This window comes from Eublepharis macularius, chromosome 3 (assembly GCF_028583425.1).
Source record: "Eublepharis macularius isolate TG4126 chromosome 3, MPM_Emac_v1.0, whole genome shotgun sequence".
Classification (NCBI taxonomy): Eukaryota; Metazoa; Chordata; class Lepidosauria; order Squamata; family Eublepharidae; genus Eublepharis; species Eublepharis macularius.
In genome coordinates, this window is record NC_072792.1 from 53371750 (window position 1) to 53390687 (window position 18938).

The 18938-nt window shown below is 41.2% G+C and overlaps 1 protein-coding gene across 1 annotated transcript in view; it reads left to right on the plus strand.

The window, feature by feature from the left end:
- The window catches only part of AFF3 (ALF transcription elongation factor 3), a 357914-nt gene that overhangs the window by 234387 nt on the left and 104589 nt on the right, over nucleotides 1–18938 (plus strand). The gene's annotated exons all lie outside the window — the stretch shown is intronic.

Below are 18938 nucleotides of genomic sequence, written 5' to 3' on the forward strand. Positions count from 1 at the left end.
GGCTTGTATCCTTTTTATCCAAGCAGACACAAAGAGTATACATCACACAGAGCATCTTCTTGTATTTTTTCTATGTTTTTTTTAATTATATATGTGGGACCAGTGAATAAGATTATCTGGAACTTTAGAGTTGAATGTTATCAGTATGCTAATGACACCCAATTTTATCTGTTTTATCTATTCTAATTTGGTGATAAATCAAATGCTTTGAATGCAGAAAGTCCCAAGTTCAGTGCCTGACATCGTAAACTATCTCAGAGAGCAGAAGCTGGGGAACTCCATTCTGTGCCCAACACCACAAAGAGCAGCTGCCATTCAAAATAATTATATTAAATAAGATGGATCAATAACCTGACATGATATAAAACAGCTTCATATGCTAGAGCTTTAATCTCACCTTTCTAAAATATAACCTCTCTCTCTCTGCTCACAGGGCATGACATGTCAACACTTATCAGTGCAATTATAGTCACAAGATAGATGCTGATGTTATCACTTACATATTCTTACAGTTTTTGCATATTTGTGAACAAGCCTTATGCACTGTCCTGAAAAATTTCTCTGTGTTGATGTGTAGTCTAGAACAGTTCTCTCCTTTCTTCAATTAGCAGTAATATTTTCCTTCATTTTTTTAATGTTAAAATTTTTATTTTAATACAGAGATTAAAATCCCACTGAAGGGAAAAGTAAAAAAAAATGAAAAGAAAAAAGAAAAAGAGAAGAGAAAAGAAATGGGAAATAATAAGGAAAGAAGTGAAAAGAAAATAATACATATATAATAGACCATTTTCAGTTTTCTCTATGACAAGTATAACATCATTATAAACGAAATTTGTGTAGTCTTATTAATACATAAAGTTAACTTTCACTTTAATTTTCCCAAATTATCTTCTTAAAAGTCAAATCCACAAATCATCAACTCATTTTTTCCTGTTTCCCACAGAAAGTCAATGAAGTTTTCCTATATCTTTTAAAGCCTTTATCAGCCTTAATCAAATAGGATGTTCCATAGTCTCATTGATCTTTAAAAAACATTTTAAAACATAACAATTTAATCTAGTTTACAGTCTTTTTCAAAACGTCCACATATTTCTGAATAAACAGTAATTAATCCCAGATGTCCATTAGAGATCATTGTATTCATTTCTATTAACCATGCTGAATAAATTCAAAATATCCATTCAAAATAGTATATCAATAGTAATATTCAAATTAAAATAGGTATTCCAGTTAATGCAAACTTATTCTAGTTTACATTATAATAGATATTCTTATCTGATCATCTTCTGTATTTTCCAGCAGTGCCATCCTAAGCAGTTACACCTGTTTAATCTTCTAATCAAGAATGTGCCGTTTTTCTGATATTTTCTCCATTGACTTACCTTGATACTACATGTATAATTTATTATTGTTATGAGAAGCTTCTTCAACCCTTGCTGATGATATTGACACACCATATAAAACTTATTTTAATACATTTAAATAAATATTTATATCCCACCTTATCAAGGCTCAGACTCAAGAGGGCAGATAAAGATGCATTGATATACAGACATCATAAGAATCCTACAACATGATAAAAGTGAAACACAGTTAAAACACAGCCAAATCTGCGAAAACAGTTTAGCCTCACCAGTTGCCCTCTGGAATTATAAAACTGTCTCATGCATCTTCCTAAATTCAGCTAGAGAAAGCACTCTCTTTTTTATTATTTTCTTTTATTAAGAACAATTATATTTAATGGAAAAATTGAGTTTTCTTTTTGTTCTTTTTCATTCATTGATAACAGAGCAAAATAATTGTGTACAATTTACAAGAATGCTAATCTTCAAATATTCCACTTCATGGAGTAACTTTCAATTTCTGACTGAAAACATATTTTCTTAATATATAGACAGTATCTTTGATATATTCTGATATCTGCCACCAAATCCACTTGATGCCTAGGTACAGAGATTCTGCTAAGTCCTTGCCTTAACCTCAAAACCAGTGTATATTGGATTTGCCCAGACCTGGATAGCCCAATCTAACCTGGTCTCATGTGATCATGGAAGCTATGCAGAGGCGGACAATAGCAAACCACCACTGAACATCTCTTGCCTTGAAAACCCTGTGATGGCTGCAGTTTAATGGCGCTTTCCACCAGCACTTCTGAATCTCTCAACCGCTTTGCTTTCAACCACATTGCCACACCTACTTTTTATCTTTATTTCCATAGCTAAGGACTGATTTATGCTCTATTCATCTCCTGCCTTGACTTCCGCAACATCCTCCCCCTCTCTCTGTCTGATCCATTCAAGGTACAGATGCTAAAATCATTGTTACATTTTGATTACATCAAGCCTCTTTTCAGTTGGAGACCAAGGCCTGCTCAAAGGCTCTGTGAAAGTCCTGTGAGGGGTAATAGGTGGGGTGATCCTGCTAGTAGAGTACTAGGGAAACCAGGACTACATTTCATGCACTGATAAGCATCTGCTATTAGGATGCTTCAGTCCTTCTGGACCAGGATTGAATTGCAGATGAAAGTTTAAATTTCATTGGACAGTTTGGAAGTAACTGCTAGGTGAGAATAATACCAGAGGAAAATTATAAGTGTTGGAACAACAATTTTGCCTGATCCTCGTAGGGGACAAAAGAACAGGTATGACTGAGGACTGTGTCCAGGGATCATGATGAGTTTATGCTAGGGTGATTGCTGAGTAGATCCTTCCGTGCATTAGGGCCATTATTAGTCCTAATCAGTAAAACATCATTGGAATCTTAAGTGTGGGTGGGTGGGGGCTTTGATAGAATTGCTTCCAACCATACTTTTTTCACATAACGGACTACTTCTGTTCGCAAGCAGAAGTGCCTAAGGCTGCTGGAATTTTACAGGAACCCTGGCTTTAATTACGACACACACACTTCAAGCCTCGAGAGAAACTAAAATGAAGAAATATATATTTAGCCTTTGGGAGGTTCCCATGCCAGGGTCTACCTAGTACGTTTCAGGAGGGTGCTATTCCCCCTTCTTAGACTTAGGTGATTGCCTAGGCCTGCCTAGTGAATAGGCTGTGTTCAAGTTAGGAGCTTCAACTTCTCCAATCAGCTGCAGCCTCTTTCATTGCACCTCCCCCCCCCCTTATCCTTCTTACTTCTTGAAGAAAGGAGTGGCTGTGGCTCTTATTTTGTTCCATGGAGCCTATTTATTTAGAAAAATGTTATTCTACTTCTCCAAGGGAACCAGCTTACAAAATAAAATTTATCAATCGTCTGTTTATTTGGCAAATTTCTATGCTGCCTACCTAGGGAACCTTCCTGAGGCAGCTTTCAAAATATAATACTATAAAATATCATAAAAGTTGGTAAACCACCATTCAAAACACAGCAGAATATAAAACAAACTAAAACGTGGAGCCGGTTTAAACACTTTTCAGGCAAAAAACACATTACAAAATTATGTTAGAATGATCTGTCACTTAGTTAAAAGTCTGAGTAAACAGGAATGTTTTGGCCTCTTCTAAAATAGTTTATGTACCAGATGGGCCTTAAGGGGAAGGGCATTTCACAGTTGAGGTGCCACCACTGAAAAAGCCCTGTCTGTCATTGCCACCTATCTCACCTCTGAAGGCAGGGGCACATAGAGCAGGGCTTACGAGCAATATCTTAGTTGGCAGGCTGGACAATATGGGAGGAGACAGTCCTTCAGGTACATTTGCTGAAGGGCAGGGGTTCCCAATGTGGTGCCCGTGGACACAGTTTTGCCTTTTGACACATTTTCTTGTGCCCACCAAGTATTTTTTTTAGAAAGTGGGTGGGGCCAGGTGGGGCTTTTGTAAAGCATGCTTTCTGATTGGCCATTGGAGTATTGATTGGCTGATTTGATTTTAAAACATTTTGCTTGACAGAAACTTCTTCCATAACACTTGGATCTTCACTCCATGACTGAAGGTAAGCTGTGGCCGCCATTTCATGGCTAGCTTTATCTCCTGTAGCAGCCATTTTATGGCAGCCATATTGTTGCTGTGCCCACCACACTGTGTCAGAATTCCAAATGTGCCCACCGGCTCAAAAAGCCCACCAGCTGTAGGGCATTTGGTGTATGGATCAGCATGGCTCTATAATCAGAACATAGGTCAGCATGGTCAGATTATACTTTTCAAGGAACAACCATAGCTGGCATATCGACACTGGTAAAAGGCACTATGTACCATGGAGGAGAGCTGGACCTCCAACTGTAGGTCAATATCCAGCAATCCAGAAGCACCCTCAAATTACAAACCTCCTTCTGTAAGGGGAGTGCAATCCTCTGCAAGAGAGGTTGACTTCAGTCTTCAAGTAGCTTTGCCATTGACAAAAAGCACCTCAGTTTTACCTGGACTGAGTTTCTGTTTATTGGAGCTCATCTTCACCATTACTTTCTCCTGGTACCTGTTCAGGACTTTCACAGGCCTACCATGGGCTCTGTATAGATGAATTATAATTAGGATTGCCAGTTTCCAGGTGGTGGCTAGAGATCTCTCAGAATTACAGTTGATCTCCAGGAAACAGATATCAGTTCCGATGGAGGAAGTGACTACCTTGGAAGGTGGACTTTATGGAATTATACCCAGCAGAGGTTCCTCCCCTCTCCAAACTCTGCCCTCTCCAGGCTCTACCCCCCCAAATCTCCAGGAATTTCACAACCAGGAGCTGGCAACTCTAATTATAATCATGCTAGTAAGTCCTCTGATTTCTGCTGTGAAATGTTTATATCCACTGCTTTTCAGCCACATTGGCCCCCAAAGCAATTACCCATACAAATAAATAACTCACAGTTAAAATAATGGTGGTCCTGATTCTCCCCTTTTGGGAGAGCTGTATTCAAGGTGAAAATGTTAGCTTCCAAGAATAGTTAAGTAAACAAATTGTTGCAAAGCAAAAAAGTTTTTTTAAAAAAATAACTATGACAGGCAATGAGATATTGCGCTTTCAGCAAGCTGGTGGGGAACTTGGGGAGCGTAAACACCTCTAAAATTTATGCTGTAGTATGACACATTCCACAAAACAGACATATGGGTTATGTTCTCTTGTTGCCCCTCATGTTTAAAAATTAAGTAATATTTCTAAAAGACAGCAGTGAACTGTTACCAGAAATTGAAGGGATATAAACTTACCAAAATAGTTATTCATCACTAGCAGCAGGAATGGAATAAGTGGAGTCAAAGGAGGTAGAATGTCACTTGGTAAACTGAGTAGCTCTCTTAAACACTTTATTGCTTAAACCTGTTTCCTTCTACGATGGTGGTAAGTGATTAGTCTTGAAAGTCTGACAAGCTGCTTGACTTATGGGAATATTTAGACTGGTGCGGAGAAATAATCTTCTGATAAGTGACCATCGTTCTTTCGTTTTTATACATGCTCTCATTTTTATGTTGCTTCTTTGATCCTGAAGTGGGATTATGCTGTAGATCTCTCACGCTTCCAGTGGTAAATCTGTCATATTTAAGAAGTGTTTCTGCATTGCTCACCCCCCTTGCCTGCTTTCTCAAGATTTGAGTGTTATGCTAACATTATTTTCTTGTCCATTCTAGTAATCAGTGTTTGGAGACAGTTTGGGTTCTGTTCTGCTTATGTACTGTGCTCTGACTCAGTTTGCCATTTTTTTTAACACCTCATGCTCCAAGAAATCAAAGGGAAATTCAAGCCACAGCTTGAGATGCTGAAAGATCAACACAGAAATACAGTATCCAATCAAGACAAAATAAAGGAAAGATGGAAACAATACACTGAAGATCTATACAAAAGAGATGGAAGGATGACAGATACTTTCGATGAAGAATCTTTTGATGAAGAACCAGAAATCCTAGAAAGTAAATAAAAAGCTACACTCAATGCAATTGGGAGAAACAAAGCACCCGGAGCAGATATCAATAGAGCTATTTCAAGCTACAGAAAAGGAGTCCATCAGAATCTTAATGAGAATCTATCAACAAATATGAAAAACAAAACAATGGCCCACGGACTGGAAATGCTCAGTCTATGTTCCAGTTCCAAAAAAGGGGGATGCCAAGAGGATAGTGCAGCAACTATCAGACTATTGCACTAATTTCCCATGTAAGCAAAGTGATGCTCAAAATTTTACAGCAAATACTCTTACCATATATGGAACGAGAAATGGCAGATGTTCAAGCTGGATTCAGAAAAGGAAGAGGCACCAGAGATCACACTGCAAATTTATGATGGCTAATGGAACATGCCAGGGAATTTTAGAAGAAAATCAGCCTGTGTTTTATATATTACAACAAAGCTTTTGACTGTGTGGATCATGAAAAGCTATGGAGAGTCTTAAAAGAAATGGGGGTGCCACAACATTTGATTTTTTTTTATGCACAACCTGTACTCTGGACAAGAAGCTACTGTAAGGACAGAGTATGGGGAAACAGAATGGTTTCCAACTGGCAAATGTGCCATACAAGGATGTATATTATCTGCCTGCCGGTTTAACCTCTATGCGGAGTATATCATAAGGAAAGCTGGATTAGGTCTAGAAGAAGGTAGAAAGAACATTAACAATTTGAGACATGCAGATAACACCATGTTACTGGCTGAAAATAGTGAAGTCTTGAAACAACTACTGATGGTTAAAGGAGAAATCATCAAAGCAGGATTACAGCTGAACATCAAAAAGACAAAAGTAACGGCCACTGAGGAATTACACAATTTTAAAGCTCACAATGAGGAAATTGACATTGTTCACGAGATTCTATTCCTTGGCTCAATCATCAACCAAAAGGGAGACTGCAACGAAGTAGAAGATTGAGACTCGGAAAAGCAGATGTGAGGGAGCTAGAGAAGATCCTTAAAGATAAAGATGCCTCTCTGGGAACCAAGATCAAGATAATCCAAACAATGGTATTCCCCATTACTATGTATGGATGTGAAAGTTGAATGGTGAAGAAAGCTGACAGGAAGAAAATGGATTCATTTGAAATGTGGTGCTGGATGAGAGTTTTGCAGATACCATGGACAGCCAAAAAGTCAAATAAGTGGGTATTAGATCAAATCAAGCCTGAATTCTCCCTAGAAGCAGAAATGACAAAACTGAGGCTATCGTACTTTGGTCACATCATGAGAAAACAAAATTCCCTGGAAAAGTCAATAATGCTGGGAATAGTGGAAGGCAGCAGGAAAAGAGGAAGACCCAAAACGAGATGGCTTGACTCAGTAAAAGAAGCCACAACCTCCAGTTTGCAGGATCTGAACAAGTCTGTTAATGATAGGACATTTTGGAGGTCTCTCATTCATAGGATTGCCATAGGTTGGAAGTGACTTGACGGCACATAACACACACAGGCCAATATATCAATATGAAATTGATTTTTTTGACATTTGATTGTTTTGATGTGCAACCTGTACTCTGGACAAGAAGCTACTGTCAGGACAGAGTATGGGGAAACAGAATGGTTTCCAATTGGCAAATGTGTCAGACAGGGATGCATATTATCTCCCTGCCAGTTTAACCTCTATGCGGAGTATATCATAAGGAAAGCTGGATTAGATCTAGAAGAAGGTGGAAAGAACATTAACAATTTGAGACATGCAGATTCGGTTTCGTTTTCCCGGCCATGTCGGACGCTCCTCTCCGCAGGTCCGGGAGGAAGCGGCCGAGCAGCCTGACCGGGCGGTTGACCTGCGAGGGTTAACCCCCAGGACTCCCAGATAGGGGGTCAGGGTCCGGAGCGCTGTGGGAAGAACCCCCTAAAGTCAATTCAGGGGGTAAATAGCCCGTCTGCTCCTATGGAGGCCGGCAGACTTGCGCAGCACATCGTGTGCTGCCGGGCCATGGAGAACGGCAACAAGCAGATTTAAGGTGAAAACCTGTAAGTAAGCGGATCCCTTTTATTCTAAGTGTATGCGAAGGATTAGTGGGAGTTGAAGCTGAAGAAGGTTCGGATACCTTCCCCTTCATTGAATTTTGGAACTTAGTTGGCGGACTCCCCCCCCCTAAGATGGCGACAAAAAAGCAGAGCCCTGCTGTGGGCAAATCTGTTTGCAGGGGAAGGGAGAGACTCTTGAAGAGGTGGTTAAACAGGCGGTCGTTGAAGCTATGAAGCCCTTTGTTGATAAGCTAAATGAAATCGGACAAAGGGTTGGCTCAGTTGAAAACGAAGTGAAAACCATTAAAGAAGTAGCGCTCGAGGCAGAGAAATCAGCTCGGGAAAATGTAACACTCATGAGAGCAACAAACAAAGAAGTAAAGCTTTTGGAGAATCAAGTGATAGGATTACAAGTGGATCGTGCGCAGACGGTATTGCGTTTACAGAATGTGAAGAAGGGGGAAAGTGAAAATTTAAAGGATTTGGTGTCGGAACTTTTGGCGTCATTCGCAAAGGCAACTAAAGAAGAGTTAAAAAGCGATATTCTGGAATTCCGTCGGACATCTTCAAAATATGCAATGAAGCGTCAGCTGCCTCGCAAGATTATTATTGATTTTTCATCTAAGAAGACTCGGGACACCATTTTATATAATTCGATTAACGTGGACTTGGACTTTCTTGGCAACAAGGTTAAGATATTGAAGGACGTTCCATTTCTAGCTCGGAAAAGAAGATTCAAATACAAAGGGTTTGCAGCTCTTCTGAGAAAGCGTGAGATAAAATACAAATGGTTATTTCCGGAAGGCATCTGGTTCAGATACAAGATAATATCGGAAGTACAGCTGAAGGATTTTGTGCTTAATCATCAAGAGTTCGAGCAAGAGGAGGATCCAGAATATGAAGGGGGAAATGGGGAGGAGGGAGTGAGCGCAGCTATTGTAGCTGCTCAGAGAGAACTGAGACCGAGACGCAGGGGGGGGGAAGAAGACCTGATCCTGACTGTAGTTCGTATTTTATAAGATCTACCAATCTAATAGCATATGAGAAAGTTTAACTTTAAATAATTGTGTTATGAAGGGAATGCAATATTTGTAGTTGTAGTTTGTGTTTTTAAGTTGTGTTTTTTCCCTCTCCCCTTTTTTCCCTTTTTCCTTTCTCTGTTTGTAGTTTTGACAGTAGTAATTAAAAAATAAAAAAAATTAAAAAAAACAAATTTGAGACATGCAGATGACACCACGTTACTGGCAGAAAATAGTGAAGACTTGAAACGACTACTGATGAAGGTTAAAGAAGAAAGTGCCAAAGCAGGATTACAGCTGAATATCAGGAAGACAAAAGTAATGACTACTGAGGAATTTTATTTATTTATTTTTATTTATTTATATCATATTTGTATTCCACCCTCCCCGCGAGCAGGATCAGGGCGGATAACAACATTAAGAACATTTAAAACATTCCATATTAAAACATTTTAAAACATCATACAAAAATATCATACAAAAATAGCAGCACTCTTTTTCCTGATGGCGGCAGTACAATTAATAACAAATAATACAACAGTATAACTGAATATAGCAGCAGCTTAAGAGCAGTGGTGGGCAGCTTTCACAGGGAGGGGGGTAGATGTCAGAAATTGCTGACTTTCTCCACAAGTTAGTTGAAAAGCTGCTGTGATATTTTTTTTTATTAAGCAGTAGAAGCCTAGTTCTCTTTTGGTTCAAATGAAGCCTATCTCTTTTTTGTTCAGCTTTGCCTTGTCCCAGAAAGTTTCTCAGTGCCTAACGAATCTAAACCCTTCCTCCTGGCACCACTTTCTCATCCACACATGAAATGCCTAAGTTGTGCCTGTCTGGCTGGTCCTGTATGTGGAATTGGTAGCAATTCTGAGAATGCTTTCTTGGAGGTCCTGGGTAGAGATGGGCACGATCTGCATTACGATCGAAAAAAACCCACGATAATGGTGATCACGCGATCGTGACCCGGCAGATCGTTATTGCCCACGGCCAATGATCCAGCGATTGGGAGGGGCCTGGATCGGGGCGATCGGGCTCAGATCGGGGATCCAGACATTCAGGCGCCAGCAATCTATTCCCCTGGCAACAGAGCCAGGGGAATGCCTGATCTCTGTTTGCCCTCCTTCTGTCGCCCTGGAAACCCAAATGGAAGCCCAGCTTTCCTTGATCAGCAGGGCTTCCTTCCAACCACAGAGCAGCAAAGCAGTCACCAGTTGCGAGAAGACACCCAGGGGAGGGAGGGGGAAGGGGGCATTCTGTAGCCATGGGCACTCCAATCTCATCCCTGCAAACCCTGATAGGCAGCTCTGATGGCCAAACACAGATGGCCAAACACAAACACAGATGCCGCCGGCATCACCCACCGTTCCTGTATCGCTGGGAACAGCGGGGCGCCCCTCCGCTTTTGCCTCCACGATCCATGATCCATGGATCGGGAACGGAAGATGCTTGGTGCGGGTCATTAAATCGGGATCGGCGCCGGCGCCAATCCACGATCAGCTTGATTGTTAATTTTTTGGGGATTGTGCCCATCTCTAGTCCTGGGCTTTAACCTTCTATCTAGTAAGTGGTCCTCCAGGACCACATGACTACGTGCACCGTGATTGCTGACTCCTCCTCTGTGCTAGCTATCAGCCTATCTAGACAGGGCATGATATCCACAACCTTCAGACCAAGCATGCAAGTCACCATATGTGTGACCTAAATGCCAATCACAGCCCCCCCATATTCCTTTTTTCAATTGAAAGTTTTATATAATTAAAAACAAACCTTTAAAAATTTACAATTACACATACACTAATAAAACAAACAAAAACAACTAATCAACATACATAATACAGAAATAAGACAACCAAACAAACAATGTAAACCAAAAGGTTTCTGATTTTCTCCAAAACAAATATTCATAACATGTCAAATATACACTTTCTCTAAGTAATGATTAACAGCTCTCTTTTTTCTAATGTCAAAATCTGTTAATCCAGAAATCATCAAATCATTGTTATCTATTTCATATAAATAGTCCACATTCCTAATGATCAAACCTTTCACCCCAGAGGAGTATATATTTGGTATGAGTACCATATGAAGAGTAGCCCTGTGTAATAGCCACGCTCTGCTAGCTGATAATTTTAAAGGTTCTCTCAATTAGACAGATAAAGCAGAAAAAAGGGGCCATCAACAGACATCATGGAGGGCATCTGCTTATCTCTCTTCCGAGAAGCAAATTTTTCTTGTTATTTCTTCTTCCAACTCATAGGAAAATTAGCTGCTAAGAAGGTAGCAGTGACTGTTCTTTCAGTGATGAAGTATGCTCTCACAAAAAGTTATGTGGGGATAAATTTTGTTAGTCTTCAAGATGCCACTGGACTCCTGTTTTATACTGCTGCCAAGAGTAACATGGCTGCCCATTTGGAAAGCTCTATCATGGTGTGTGAAACTGCAGCTTTCACCAGCATTCTTTGCTTGTTGCTGAGGGAGCCTTCAGAATTCCTGTGTCCAAACGTAACTTTTAGCCAAACTCTTGCTGCATAATATGTTTCAGAATATAATGATAACAATTAAGCAATGCATTTAACCGCCATAAATAACTTGAAAAAGGAAAACAGAATGATTCAGTCCAAATTGGAAGAGGACAGCTGATTCCTAAAGGAACTGCTAATTTTGTCACTGTAGGCTGCATTTCAGTTTTTCAGTTGTTTTAAATTTTGTCTTTTGTAATTACATCTCATGTTGATGTATCTCCTTTATAGCAACACTAATTTTGTTAAGCAACACTAACTGTACTATTTTTACTTAGCTTTTGCAGTATTCACTTCATTTGTGGCTTTCTGTATTAGTAATTAGGAATATGAAGTTATTGTTCTGTGTCATTTCAACATTATATCTAAGCGTTGTTTTGATTAAACAACATACATTTCTAAGAACATCAGAAAGGGTCCCTTTGGGATATTTTCAGATTATTCTTGAGTAGAGATGGGCACAAAACGAACTATGGAACAAAATTCCATATGGAATGGCCGGTTCGTAGTCAAAGAACCACGCATTCCATGGGACCATGTTTTTTCTAAACCAAATGAACTTTTCTTACCATTCCATTGCTGGTTTGGACACTTTTGGCAACAAATACTCCCTCGCTCAGGCAACGGTGGTAGTCTTTAGCTTGCCCTTAATCTGAGGCCTCCAGGCTTGATTGGCAGCTGTCACTGCCAACTAGAGAGCTCCCACTCTGGCCTATCCAGCCAGGAAAAGGGGGGAGAGTTAGAATCTCCAAGGCAACTGAGGAGATGGGCCTTCAGCAGCCACGGTAACACCAATCTCTTCCTTCCAAAACCATGTTAGGCAGGTTTTTCTGCCAACCAGAGTGCTCCTGTGTTGTTCAATCTCTTGGCTTTTTCCATAAATAGGGGAAGCCATGTGATTCCTGGTTTCAGTTTCTCTAGAGTGGGAGAGGGAGGAGAGCTTGGTGGCTGGCTGCGGTGTTGGGATTGGGATTGGAACTTGGATTTTTGGTCTGCACTTCTGGCTGCTGGAAAAGGGGCTGAAAAGACTCTTTTCTATTGCTTTCTTGTTTTTCTTACTGACTGGAGACTGAGGAGGTGTTTGGGAAAAGGGTGCTTTTTTCCTTTCTCCCCCCCCCCCACCCACCCCATCCTAGTCTTAGCTTTTCACACACACCCAGACTTTCCCGGGGGCACCAGCTTTGGGGCTCTATAACTTGGAGAGCCGTATTGCAATCTTCATGAAACTTGGAGGGTGGCTGGAGGAGAGCCTACTGAAAACTCCCTGCAAGTTTGGGCTCTCTGAGCATGAAGGGGGCCATCCTGGGTCCCCGGAACCCCGAACCTCAAACCAGTTCGGAAATTGGGTGAGTTCGTTAAGTTTGTGTTCCGTGGAAATTAACGAACCATGAACCTAGCGGTTCGGGTTTTTTTCGTTCCATGCCCATCTCTACTCTTGAGGTATTTCAGTTTGCTGTGTTAGCAGTCAGCCTCTGCTTTTGGTTATTGTTTGATTCTACAAAATAAGCAATACAATTTTAGAGCATGTAATCAAGTCCCTTTAAACATAAAAGGGTGATATTTTTAGCATTTGAAACTATTTCAGTGATAAACTAGTCGCTTGCCACCAGTCAAAATATTGTTTCATTGATATTGTGTTAACCGAACTGCTTTAAATTAAGTACATGATTTGGATATAGATATGCATGAGGCAAGGTTGACCATCTGTTCTTTGATGGAAAAAAGAACAATAGCAGTAAATTTTACTTCATTAGCAGAGATTGAAACATGTGTCCACCCATTACTCATGAAGCATTTATGTTTTACAGCTTAGAGATCTTTGATAAAGGAATGCAACAGTATGCTAATACTCACTAAAGATGAATCTAAGTACTCATGAATATCGGGGGATGCCAGTGTTGGAACTTTGAGTAGGTAACTCCATCCACCTTAACAGATAGACTTTGAAGGTAGCTGATCTGATTGACTAGCTGCATATATGCAAACTCAATAGAACACCATTCTTACTCAGAGTATAATGGGATGCCAACCACAAGTCATTAAATATTGGATGTATTCTATAAAGGACAAGTAGAAGTCCAATCCTTCAGCAACTCTCTGGCCTCCCAGTAGCTGATACTGGAAGTTATGGGGGCCATATGGACAAAGAGATATATGGTATAGGGTGGCAGTGAAGAAGGGGAACTGGGCAAAATTTAGGGTTTTCAGGTCTCCTTAACCTCCCAGCAGGGAGGCGAGGACCTGGCATTTACCTCTGTGATCATCTCTGTGACTCTGGCAGGCAAATGATGTCACTTCTGGAAGTGATATCATCATGCTTAGTGGCAGGCATGCTCCCTCCCTTCACAGGGGCCAATTTTTCGCTAATTTTGTTCCTTGTAAAGGGCAGGAGTATGCCTGCCACCAGGTGCAATAACATCACTTCTGGAAGTGATGCCATTTTGCCCATGGGGAGCACACCTACTGAGCACTGGCCTGGGAGGATTCTTATCTCCCGGCCCCATTCTCCTGGGCCTTATCCCTCGGCTAGCCAGGTAAGTTGTGGCAAGGGACAGAGGCTGGGAGAGGGGATCCCCCACCCCCACTGGGGGAAGGGCAGCCCTAGCAAAGTTACCTCTACCCTGCACTTGGACCAATGGAGCTTCTTGTGTCAATGGAAGCACTACAGGTTCAAGAAAGAAGCCGTTTTGCCCAGTTCCACCTCCTCACTACAGCCCATTGAACTAAATGGATTCTTAAGAATGATTTCTGTCTATGACTGTGTTTCACTTGCACTTCATAAGATCCGTTCTATTGTATTGATTTTTTAAAAAATTCCAGGGTACAATATATTCATATAGACAGTATTTATATCTGCATTTCAAGTCATATCCTCATCAATATATCTAATTCTCAATGCGGCCAAATCTGTGGATACTTAAATCCAGATATTAGAGCTATGAACAGACAAGACAGATCTTTCTACAAGTCTGAGAAATGCCCCAGGTTTGCAAAAAACTCTGAAATCTTAAAAAAAAATAGGGGGTTACCCTCACATAATAAAACCAGTGCCTGTAGTGTTAAGAAATGAATGCTGTCAGTGGCTGTTGCTAGGGATCCACAGCAGTATTGCCAGCCTTCAGACCTGGAAACTGGCATGACTAACCCAGGCCAGTTGCTTGCTATTGTTCAACAGCAGCCACCCCATGAAAGCCAGTGTGGTGTAGTGGTTCAATTTTCAGATTAGGATCTGGAAGACCCAGGTTTGAATCCCCGCTCTGCCATGGAAGTTCACCTCATGACTTTGAGTCGGTCATATATTTTCAACCTACCTCACAGGATTTTTGTGAAGATAAAATAGAGGAGAATGATATAAGCTATGTCCACATTGTGGGAAAAGGGGGAAAATAAATGAAGTAAATAAACAATAAATATAGCTGAAGATGGGGGGCAGATAAAAAGAAGGTAGGTGGGTATATGGGTGGAAAGGAGAGAAGGTCGCAGATAAAGATGAGGCTGTATGAGTTGGCAGGAGAATGGAAAGAAGGAACAATGTGAGGAGTGGGTTACAGGGGGGAATGTACCCCCCACAAGACCTTGCAGATTCCTCACTGAACAATTGGGACTGGCCCAGTAGCTGGCACTGCACAACTGGGCCATAGTTTTCCCAGGTAGAAGGTACCAGGGGAAGAGAAGGAGAGGAAGCTGAAAACAGGGGTAGATAATGGTAGGTAGACTGGTGGGTGGGAAGGAGAGAAGAAAGCAGGGAAATGGGAGATACTACAGCAGGCTTTCGGGGAAGAAAAAGAGGAAACAGTGGGGGAGGGGGATGAGATGCTCCCCGCAGGTCATTGTTGGCTGCCCACTTGTTTCTCTGCTCTCTGCTTTCTGATAAAGGACTCGTTCACACTTTTGTGGTAAATACAGATGTCCATCTACTGTTTGCTATGGTAACTATTGCTGAAAGAACACGTGTTCTTGGGTAGCAAAGTCAATGCTGACCTACACAAACTGATGTTCTGGCTCAGTATAAGGTAGCTTTGTAAGTGATAGGGGATTATTGTTGGCTATACCTTCCTAGCATACTAAAAAGGTAATAATTGGTCCTACACATTGTGCGGGTCACACTTTTGTTCTGGTATTTTGCTCTCGGTGGATGGAATGTGATCTGCAGGTAGAAGAATTGATGATGGTTCGTTTGTCATGGACATATCACTATTTGCTGAGGTGTAGACTTACAGGGATACTAAGACTCTACAAGGGTGGGGGTTCTATTAAAATCATCCTCCCTCAATGCCAGATGAATCCAAATGGTTTTCTGGTGTCTCTAGAGGATTTTCTTGTTGCTGTGATGCTACTGTCAATGTACTAGTTGACCTCTGGAATGAAGAAATGACCTGGGCACCCTCTCAGATAGCCCCTTGCTTTACATAAAGGCAGCAAGTGATGAAAAGAGAAGGGAGGCAGCTAGAGCAACAGTGGAGGAAGCATACTGCACAGCAGGCTGTGACGGCAACAAAGAAACAAGAGTTTTCCACCATCGTTGCTGTTTTAGGTATTCTGTTGGGATCTGGCCTGCAAGAGGAGGTAGACTGCTGTGACTATTTTGCTCAGCACTTTATTCTTGATCTGTTCTGACTTATATGCTACATTAGTGCCAGTGTGCCAACATGTCCAGTTGTTTGGGATACTTTTCAGTTTATTCAGTATGGGGATGTAGACAGGATCCCTGGAGGCTTGAGGCCTACCACCTGCTTGTATGACCTTGCCCTTTCTGATTACTTAAATTTACTAGATCCAGAGGAGTTAGCCGTGTTAGTCTGTAGTAGCAAAATCAAAAAGAGTCCAGAAGCACCTTTAAGACTAACCGATTTTATTGTAGCATAAGCTTTCGAGAATCAAGTTCTCTCTGACGAAGAGAACTTGATTCTCGAAAGCTTATGCTACAATAAAATTGGTTAGTCTTAAAGGTGCTACTGGACTCTTTGATTTTGATTAAATTTACTAGGAAGCAGCTGGCTGACTGGATCCAAGAGGTAGTTAATGCCTCCTTGAGAGAGGGGGTGGTCTCTCTTAAAGCAGGCTGTGTTGTGTCCTAAAGAAGCCTACCCTGGACCCAGGAGCTGTCAGTTACTATCAATCAGTCACCAATGTTCCATTCTTGAGAAAGATGATTGAATAAGGGGGTAGCTGGACAACTTCAAGCTTTCCTGGATGAGCTAAATTGTTTAGATCCTTTCCAATCTGGTTTTAGGCCTGCTTCTGGGACTGAAACAGCCTTGGTCACCTTGGTGGATAACCTGAGCCAAGAGACAGATGGAGGGAGTGTGACTCTGTTGATTCTCCTGAACCTCTCAGTGGCTTTTCATACCATTGATCATGGTATCCTTCTGGGCCATCTTTCCAGGTTGGAACAGGAAGGCACCATTGTGTGGTAATTCCAGTCTTACCTGGAGGGTAGGTTTCAGAAGGTGATGCTAGGGGATTGCTGTTCAGCTGCTTTGCTGTTGACCTGTGATGTCCTGCAAGGATCCATTTCATTCCCTATGCTCTTTAATATCTGCATAAAATTGCTGGGTGTGGTCATCTGAAGATTTGGGCTGGGTTATCACCAGTATGCTGTCTGATCCAGGACTTAAGGTGTCATCTGTTCTTGATGGGGCTGCACTCCCCTTGAAGGAACAGATCTGTAGTTTTAGGAGTGCTTTTGGACCCAAGAACTGGTCAATATGGTACATACCCTTGTTACATTTAGATTAGATTACATGGGGCTACCCTTAAGGAGTCTTCAGAAACTTTAATTAAACACTGAGTAGGAATACTGCAGCCAGGATACTGACTGGAGTGGGTTGTAGAAATTATACTACTCCTGTCAACCAATCTACACTGACTTCCAATCTGTTTATAGGTACAATTCAAGGTACTGATGCTTACCTTTAAAGCCCAGTATGGTTTTGGACCAATATAGCTGAAGGTCCACCTATTCCCTTATGAACCTACCCAACCACTATGATCATCTTCAGAAGCCCTGTTTTGGGTTCCCTGCCTTCTGAGATCAGACAGGTGACAACCCAAGAGAGGACCTCTCGGTTGTGGCATCAAAACTCTGGAACTCCCTCCCTAAGCAAACTCATCTGTTCCCTTCTTTTGCCATCTTTCACCAGCAGATGAAGATATTTTTCTTTCATTTGGCATTGCCTCAGTGATCCCTCCTTCCTGTTCAGTGTTTTACTTGTTGTTTTCATGTTTTGTATGTATTTTAGCTCTGGTTTAATTGTTTTAATGATGCTGTTTTTTATGGTTTTTAAGCTGTGGTTTTATTACGTATGTCTTGATGTTAGCTGTCTTGGTGGTCCTTGTGAGGGCAGATAGACAGGATATAAATTTTGTAAAAACAAAACTTCATACAGTGAGGCCATTTCCAGATGGGTTATTTGAGTTTATTTGCCCCAGGTTCAATGCTGTGAGGAAGTAAGGGGGTGGGATTCCTGCTTTCCCACAGCATTGTGTTGCATTAGTGCATTTCCTGGGGTTTCCCTGGCTTTTCTCCAATCTTTTCCAAACCCGTGTGCTGCAGAGTTTTGCGAACAATCTCAGCAAAGTCAAGATGGGGAGTGTGGGTGGAAAAGCTTGCATTTCCCTAGTCCTGCCCACCGAGCAGCCATTTTCTCTGCTCCTGTCAACAGCTATTTTGTCTCATGCCTGGCAACCAGCATCACCAAAATATTACTGGATTTCCCTTCTCCTCAGCAGAAGCAAATTGATGTCTCATTAATGTGTGGAACAATCTTCTGATTGCTCCCCATGTACACAGGATGGCATTCTGTTATGATTCTACTGGGGACTATGCCTTTGTAGGAGGACCACAAAAGGAAATAATAGAAGGCTGTCCAGCAGTCATAAAGTCACTGTGTCTGTATCTGTGTCTATGTCTGTGTCTGTATGTGTTACCTTGGACTTCCTTGAACTTCCTTCCCATAACCAGAGCTGACCCTGCTTATCTTCTGAAATCTTTTGAGATGGGCTAGCCTGATATTTCCCTGCAGGCCACATAGTTTTCTGCATTGCATTGATGTTATGAGGGGGAAAATCCCTGAGTTATCCTTCTCAGCCCATTAGCATAGCTATTGGGAATGTATAGGAAAAGGGCATTCATAAATCTAGGAACTCATGCCCTCTTTAGCAATTGGGGCGAAAATATGGAAACTCTGAACCTTGACTCATGGAATAAAGTACATTTACAATTATTTACCAAGTTTTCATCTGGAATTAAGATTCATTTATTTTCCAAGCATCCTAGGATGGCAGTTATTCTATCATAATGGTCTGATGCATTTGTTGACATACACAAAAATACTGCTTATGGAAATTGTCATTCATGTGACAAACATTATGTTGGAACCATTAACTCATTTGAGATTGAGGCTTCATTTCTATGAGAAGACAAAGTCAGTGTTTTCATAGAAGAAGAGTACAGAATGTCTTGTATGGATTCCCCCCCCCTCAATGTCATAAAATCTGACTCATATTAAGTACTTACCAAACCAATCCTTGACATTAAGCATTTTGTTAAGAAAGACATCCTT